Source organism: Triticum aestivum, chromosome 5B (genome assembly GCF_018294505.1).
Source record: "Triticum aestivum cultivar Chinese Spring chromosome 5B, IWGSC CS RefSeq v2.1, whole genome shotgun sequence".
Taxonomy (NCBI): domain Eukaryota; kingdom Viridiplantae; phylum Streptophyta; class Magnoliopsida; order Poales; family Poaceae; genus Triticum; species Triticum aestivum.
In genome coordinates this window covers 235,476,397-235,485,150 of record NC_057807.1, presented here as the reverse complement: position 1 = coordinate 235,485,150, position 8,754 = coordinate 235,476,397, and positions in this window count along the sequence as shown.

Here is an 8,754-nt window from a genome sequence, read left to right as displayed (position 1 = left end):
GGGGAAACCCCCGATCCCATCGCCCATCGCCGCGACGACCTCGCCGCCCCGCGCCAGGACGCCGCCGCCCGGAGCCCGCGCCATCTCGCCAGCCTGCCTCCTCTACCTCGCCGGCGCCCTTCCCCACCGGCCTGCACCCGCTCCGCCGATGCCGTCCCCATCACCCCCCTCGACCACCGCTGCCCAGACCCTACGACTCCCGTGAGGCCATGGCCTCTGCGCCCCTCCTCTCTCTCCCTCGCCCCGTGCTCCGGCCTCCCCTCCCCTAGCTCGTTTGCCATTGTCACCGACGCTCGTCGTCGCGCTCCCGCCCTTGGCCGCGTCCCTTGCCGCGCCGAGACGTGCAGCCCCGCATCCCGGGGGCCTTCCCTGGCCCGCTGGCTCTAGCCGCCGCCCCTTCCCTTTGCTGCTGCGGCCGCTCGTGCCCATGAAGGAAATATGCCCTAGAGGCAATAATAAAGTTATTATTTATTTCCTTATAATCATGATAAATGTTTATTATTCATGCTAAAATTGTATTTACCGGAAACATAATACATGTGTGAATACATAGACAAACATAGTGTCACTAGTATGCCTCTACTTGACTAGCTCGTTAATCAAAGATGGTTATGTTTCCTAACCATGAACAAAGAGTTGTTATTTGATTAACGAGGTCACATCATTAGTAGAATGATCTGATTGACATGACCCATTCCATTAGCTTAGCACCCGATCGTTTAGTATGTTGCTATTGCTTTCTTCATGACTTATACATGTTCCTATGACTATGAGATTATGCAACTCCCGTTTACCGGAGGAACACTTTGGGTACTACCAAACGTCACAACGTAACTGGGTGATTATAAAGGAGTACTACAGGTGTCTCCAATGGTCGATGTTGGGTTGGCGTATTTTGAGATTAGGATTTGTCACTCCGATTGTCGGAGAGGTATCTCTGGGCCCTCTCGGTAATACACATCACATAAGCCTTGCAAGCATTACAACTAATATGTTAGTTGTGAGATGATGTATTACGGAACGAGTAAAGAGACTTGCCGGTAATGAGATTGAACTAGGTATTGGATACCGACGATCGAATCTCGGGCAAGTAACATACCGATGACAAAGGGAACAACGTATGTTGTTATGCGGTCTGACCGATAAAGATCTTCGTAGAATATGTAGGAGCCAATATGGGCATCCAGGTCCCGCTATTGGTTATTGACCAGAGACGTGTCTCGGTCATGTCTACATTGTTCTCGAACCCGTAGGGTCCGCACGCTTAAGGTTACGATGATAGTTATATTATGAGTTTATGCATTTTGATGTACCGAAGGTTGTTCGGAGTCCCGGATGTGATCACGGACATGACGAGGAGTCTCGAAATGGTCGAGACATAAAGATTGATATATTGGAAGCCTATGTTTGGACATCGGAAGTGTTCCGGGTGAAATCGGGATTTTACCGGGTTACCGGGAGGTTACCGGAACCCCCCGGGAACCATATGGGCCTTCATGGGCCTTAGTGGAAAGGAGAAAGGGGCAGCCCAAGGGGGCTGCGCGCCTCCCCCCTTCCCCTAGTCCTATTAGGACTAGGAGAGGTGGCCGGCCACCCCTCTCCCTCTTTCCCCCTTGGGAATCCTAGTTGGAATAGGATTGGGGGGGGGGAGTCCTACTCCCGGTAGGAGTAGGACTCCTCCTGCGCCACCTCCTCCTGGCCGGCGCCTCCTCCCCCCTTGGCTCCTTTATATACGGAGGCAGGGGCACCTCTAAAGACACAAGTTGACACAAGTTGATCCTCGTGATCGATTCCTTAGCCGCGTGCGGTGCCCCCCGCCACCATATTCCTCGATAATACTGTAGCGGAGTTTAGGCGAAGCCCTGTTGCCGTAGTTCATCAAGATCGTCACCACGCCGTCGTGCTGACGAAACTCTTCCCCGACACTTTGCTGGATCGGAGTCCGGGGATCGTCATCGAGCTGAACGTGTGCTCGAACTCGGAGGTGTCGTAGTTTCGGTGCTTGATCGGTTGGATCGTGAAGACGTACGACTACTTCCTCTACGTCGTGTCATCGCTTCCGCAGTCGGTCTGCGTTGGGTACGTAGACAACACTCTCCTCTCGTTGCTATGCATCACATGATCCTGTGTGCGCGTAGGAAATTTTTTGAAATTACTACGAAACCCAACAGTGGCATCCGAGCCTAGGTTAATGATGTTGATGTTATATGCACAAGTAGAACACAAGTAAGTTGTGGACGATACAAGTCATACTGCCTACCAGCATGTCATACTTTGGTTCGGCGGTATTGTTGGACGAGACGACCCGGACCAACCTTACGCGTACGCTTACGCGAGACCGATTCCCTCGACGTGCTTTGCACAGAGATGGCTTGCGGGCGACTGCCTCTCCAACTTTAGTTGAACCAAGTATGGCTACGCCCGGTCCTTGCGAAGGTTAAAACGGAGTCTATTTGACAAACTATCGTTGTGGTTTTGATGCATAGGTGAGATTGGTTCTTACTTAAGCCCGTAGCAGCCACGTAAAACATGCAACAACAAAGTAGAGGACGTCTAACTTGTTTTTGCAGGGCATGTTGTGATGTGATATGGTCAAGGCATGATGCTGAATTTTATTGTATGAGATGATCATGTTTTGTAACCGAGTTATCGGCAACTGGCAGGAGCCATATGGTTGTCGCTTTATTGTATGCAATGCAATCGCAATGTAATGCTTTACTTTATTACTAAACGGTAGTGATAGTCGTGGAAGCATAAGATTGGCGAGACGACAACGATGCTACGATGGAGATCAAGGTGTCGCGCCGGTGACGATGGTGATCATGACGGTGCTTCGGAGATGGAGATCACAAGCACAAGATGATGATGGCCATATCATATCACTTATATTGATTGCATGTGATGTTTATCTTTTTATGCATCTTATCTTGCTTTGATTGACGGTAGCATTATAAGATGATCTCTCGCTAAATTATCAAGAAGTGTTCTCCCTGAGTATGCACCGTTGCCAAAGTTCGTCGTGCCCAGACACCACGTGATGATCGGGTGTGATAAGCTCTACGTCCATCTACAACGGGTGCAAGCCAGTTTTGCACACGCAGAATACTCAGGTTAAACTTGACGAGCCTAGCATATGCAGATATGGCCTCGGAACACGGAGACCGAAAGGTCGAGCGTGAATCATATAGTAGATATGATCAACATAACGATGTTCACCATTGAAAACTACTCCATCTCACGTGATGATCGGTTATGGTTTAGTTGATTTGGATCACGTAATCACTTAGAGGATTAGAGGGATGTCTATCTAAGTGGGAGTTCTTAAGTAATATGATTAATTGAACTTAAATTTATCATGAACTTAGTACCTGATAGTATCTTGCTTGTTTATGTTGATTGTAGATAGATGGCCCGTGCTGTTGTTCCGTTAAATTTTAATGCGTTCCTTGAGAAAGCAAAGTTGAAAGATGATGGTAGCAATTACACGGACTGGGTCCGTAACTTGAGGATTATCCTCATTGCTGCACAGAAGAATTACGTCCTGGAAGCACCGCTGGGTGCCAGGCCTGCTGCTGGAGCAACGCCAGATGTTATGAACGTCTGGCAGAGCAAAGCTGATGACTACTCAATAGTTCAGTGTGCCATGCTTTACGGCTTAGAATCGGGACTTCAACGACGTTTTGAACGTCATGGAGCATATGAGATGTTCCAGGAGTTGAAGTTAATATTTCAAGCAAATGCCCGGATTGAGAGATATGAAGTCTCCAATAAGTTCTATAGCTGCAAGATGGAGGAGAACAGTTCTGTCAGTGAGCATATACTCAAAATGTCTGGGTATAATAATCACTTCATTCAATTGGGAGTTAATCTTCTGGATGATTGCGTCATCGACAGAATTCTCCAATCACTGCCACCAAGCTACAAGAGCTTCGTGATGAACTATAATATGCAAGGGATGAACAAGACTATTCCCGAGCTCTTCGCAATGCTGAAAGCTGCGGAGGTAGAAATCAAAAAGGAGCATCAAGTGTTGATGGTTAACAAAACCACTAGTTTCAAGAAAAAGGGCAAAGGAAAGAAGAAAGGGAACTTCAAGAAGAACAGCAAGCCAGTTGCTGCTCAAGAGAAGAAACCTAAATCTGGACCTAAGCCTGAAACTGAGTGCTTCTACTGCAAGCAGACTGGTCACTGGAAGCGGAACTGCCCCAAGTATTTGGCGGATAAGAAGGATGGCAAGGTGAACAAAGGTATATATGATATACATGTTATTGATGTGTACCTTACTAGAGCTCGCAGTAGCACCTGGGTATTTGATACTGGTTCTGTTGCTAATATTTGCAACTCGAAACAGGGACTACAGAATAAGCGGGCACTGGCAAAGGACGAGGTGACGATGCGCGTGGGAAACGGTTCCAAAGTCGATGTGATCGCGGTCGGCACGCTACCTCTACATCTACCTTCGGGATTAATATTAGACCTAAATAATTGTTATTTGGTGCCAGCGTTGAGCATGAACATTATATCTGGATCCTGTTTAATGCGAGACGGTTATTCATTTAAATCAGAGAATAATGGTTGTTCTATTTATATGAGTAATATCTTTTATGGTCATGCACCCTTGAAGAGTGGTCTATTCTTACTGAATCTCGATAGTAGTAATACACATATTCATAATGTTGAAACCAAAAGATGCAGAGTTGATAATGAAAGTGCAACTTATTTGTGGCACTGTCGTTTAGGTCATATCGGTGTAAAACGCATGAAGAAACTCCATACTAATGGACTTTTGGAACCACTTGATTATGAATCACTTGGTACTTGCGAACCGTGCCTCATGGGCAAGATGACTAAAACACCGTTCTCCGGTACTATGGAGAGAGCAACAGATTTGTTGGAAATCATACATACCGATGTATGTGGTCCGATGAATATTGAGGCTCGTGGCGGATATCGTTATTTTCTCACCTTCACAGATGATTTGAGCAGATATGGATATATCTACTTAATGAAGCATAAGTCTGAAACATTTGAAAAGTTCAAAGAATTTCAGAGTGAAGTTGAAAATCATCGTAACCAGAAAATAAAGTTTCTACGATCTGATCGTGGAGGAGAATATTTGAGTTACGAGTTTGGTGTACATTTGAAAAACTGTGGAATAGTTTCACAACTCACGCCACCCGGAACACCACAGCGCAATGGTGTGTCCGAACGTCGTAATCGTACTTTACTAGATATGGTGCGATCTATGATGTCTCTTACAGATTTACCGCTATCATTTTGGGGTTATGCTTTAGAGACGGCCGCATTCACGTTAAATAGGGCACCATCAAAATCCGTTGAGACGACGCCTTATGAACTATGGTTTGGCAAGAAACCAAAGTTGTCGTTTCTTAAAGTTTGGGGCTGCGATGCTTATGTGAAAAAGCTTCAACCTGATAAGCTCGAACCCAAATCGGAGAAATGTGTATTCATAGGATACCCAAAGGAAACTGTTGGGTACACCTTCTATCACAGATCCGAAGGCAAAACATTCGTTGCTAAGAATGGATCATTTCTAGAGAAGGAGTTTCTCTCGAAAAGAAGTGAGTGGGAGGAAAGTAGAACTTGACGAGGTAACTGTACCTGCTCCCTTACTGGAGAGTAGTTCATCACAGAAAACTGTTTCAGTGACACCTACACCGGTTAGTGAGGAAGCCAATGATAATGATCATGAAACTTCAGATCAAGATACTACTGAACCACGTAGATCAACCAGAGTAAGATGCGCGCCAGAGTGGTACGGAAATCCTGTTCTGGAAGTCATGCTACTAGATCATGATGAACCTACGAACTATGAAGAAGCGATGGTGAGCCCAGATTCCGCAAAGTGGCTTGAAGCCATGAAATCTGAGATGGGATCCATGTATGAGAACAAAGTATGGACTTTGGTTGACTTGCCCGATGATCGGCAAGCAATTGAGAATAAATGGATCTTTAAGAAGAAGACTGACGCTGATGGTAATGTTACTGTCTACAAAGCTCGACTTGTCGCAAAAGGTTTTCGACAAGTTCAAGGAATTGACTACGATGAGACCTTCTCACCCGTAGCGATGCTTAAGTCCGTCCGAATCATGTTAGCAATTGCCGCATTTTATGATTATGAAATTTGGCAAATGGATGTCAAAACTGCATTCCTGAATGGATTCCTGGAAGAAGAGTTGTATATGATGCAACCAGAAGGTTTTGTTGATCCAAAGGAAGCTAACAAAGTGTGCAAGCTCCAGCGATCCATTTATGGACTGGTGCAAGCCTCTCGGAGTTGGAATAAACGTTTTGATAGTGTGATCAAAGCATTTGGTTTTATACAGACTTTCGGAGAAGCCTGTATTTACAAGAAAGTGAGTGGGAGCTCTGTAGCATTTCTGATATTATATGCGGATGACATATTACTGATTGGAAATGATATAGAATTTCTGGATAGCATAAAGGGATACTTGAATAAAAGTTTTTCAATGAAAGACCTCGGTGAAGCTGCTTACATATTAGGCATTAAGATCTATAGAGATAGATCAAGACGCTTAATTGGACTTTCACAAAGCACATACCTTGACAAAATTTTGAAGAAGTTCAAAATGGATCAAGCAAAGAAAGGGTTCTTGCCTGTGTTACAAGGTGTGAAATTGAGTAAGACTCAATGCCCGACCACTGCAGAAGATAGAGAGAACATGAAAGATGTTCCCTATGCATCAGCCATAGGCTCTATCATGTATGCAATGCTGTGTACCAGACCTGATGTGTGCCTTGCTATAAGTTTAGCAGGGAGGTACCAAAGTAATCCAGGAATGGATCACTGGACAGCGGTCAAGAACATCCTGAAATACCTGAAAAGGACTAAGGATATGTTTCTCGTATATGGAAGTGACAAAGAGCTCATCGTAAAAGGTTACGTTGATGCAAGCTTTGACACTGATCCGGACGATTCTAAATCGCAAACCGGATACGTGTTTACATTAAACGGTGGAGCTGTCAGTTGGTGCAGTTCTAAACAAAGCGTTGTAGCGGGATCTACATGTGAAGCGGAAGACATAGCTGCTTCGGAAGCAGCAAATGAAGGAGTCTGGATGAAGGAGTTCATATCCGATCTAGGTGTCATACCTAGTGCATCGGGTCCAATGAAAATCTTTTGTGACAATACTGGTGCAATTGCCTTGGCAAAGGAATCCAGATTTCACAAAAGGACCAAACACATCAAGAGACGCTTCAACTCCATCCGGGATCTAGTCCAGGTGGGAGACATAGAGATTTGCAAGATACATACAGATCTGAATGTTGCAGACCCGTTGACTAAGCCTCTTCCACGAGCAAAACATGATCAGCACCAAGGCTCCATGGGTGTTACAATCATTACAGTGTAATCTAGATTATTGACTCTAGTGCAAGTGGGAGACTGAAGGAAATATGCCCTAGAGGCAATAATAAAGTTATTATTTATTTCCTTATAATCATGATAAATGTTTATTATTCATGCTAAAATTGTATTTACCGGAAACATAATACATGTGTGAATACATAGACAAACATAGTGTCACTAGTATGCCTCTACTTGACTAGCTCGTTAATCAAAGATGGTTATGTTTCCTAACCATGAACAAAGAGTTGTTATTTGATTAACGAGGTCACATCATTAGTAGAATGATCTGATTGACATGACCCATTCCATTAGCTTAGCACCCGATCGTTTAGTATGTTGCTATTGCTTTCTTCATGACTTATACATGTTCCTATGACTATGAGATTATGCAACTCCCGTTTACCGGAGGAACACTTTGGGTACTACCAAACGTCACAATGTAACTGGGTGATTATAAAGGAGTACTACAGGTGTCTCCAATGGTCGATGTTGGGTTGGCGTATTTCGAGATTAGGATTTGTCACTCCGATTGTCGGAGAGGTATCTCTGGGCCCTCTCGGTAATACACATCACATAAGCCTTGCAAGCATTACAAATAATATGTTAGTTGTGAGATGATGTATTACGGAACGAGTAAAGAGACTTGCCGGTAACGAGATTGAACTAGGTATTGGATACCGACGATCGAATCTCGGGCAAGTAACATACCGATGACAAAGGGAACAACGTATGTTGTTATGCGGTCTGACCGATAAAGATCTTCGTAGAATATGTAGGAGCCAATATGGGCATCCAGGTCCCGCTATTGGTTATTGACCGGAGACGTGTCTCGGTCATGTCTACATTGTTCTCGAACCCGTAGGGTCCGCACGCTTAAGGTTACGATGACAGTTATATTATGAGTTTATGCATTTTGATGTACCGAAGGTTGTTCGGAGTCCCGGATGTGATCACGGACATGACGAGGAGTCTCGAAATGGTCGAGACATAAAGATTGATATATTGGAAGCCTATGTTTGGACATCGGAAGTGTTCCGGGTGAAATCAGGATTTTACCGGGTTACCGGGAGGTTACCGGAACCCCCCGGGAACCATATGGGCCTTCATGGGCCTTAGTGGAAAGGAGAAAGGGGCAGCCCAAGGGGGCTGCGCGCCTCCCCCCTTCCCCTAGTCCTATTAGGACTAGGAGAGGTGGCCGGCCACCCCTCTCCCTCTTTCCCCCTTGGGAATCCTAGTTGGAATAGGATTGGGGGGGGGGGAGTCCTACTCCCGGTAGGAGTAGGACTCCTCCTACGCCACCTCCTCCTGGCCGGCGCCTCCTCCCCCCTTGGCTCCTTTATATACGGAGGCAGGGGCACCTCTAA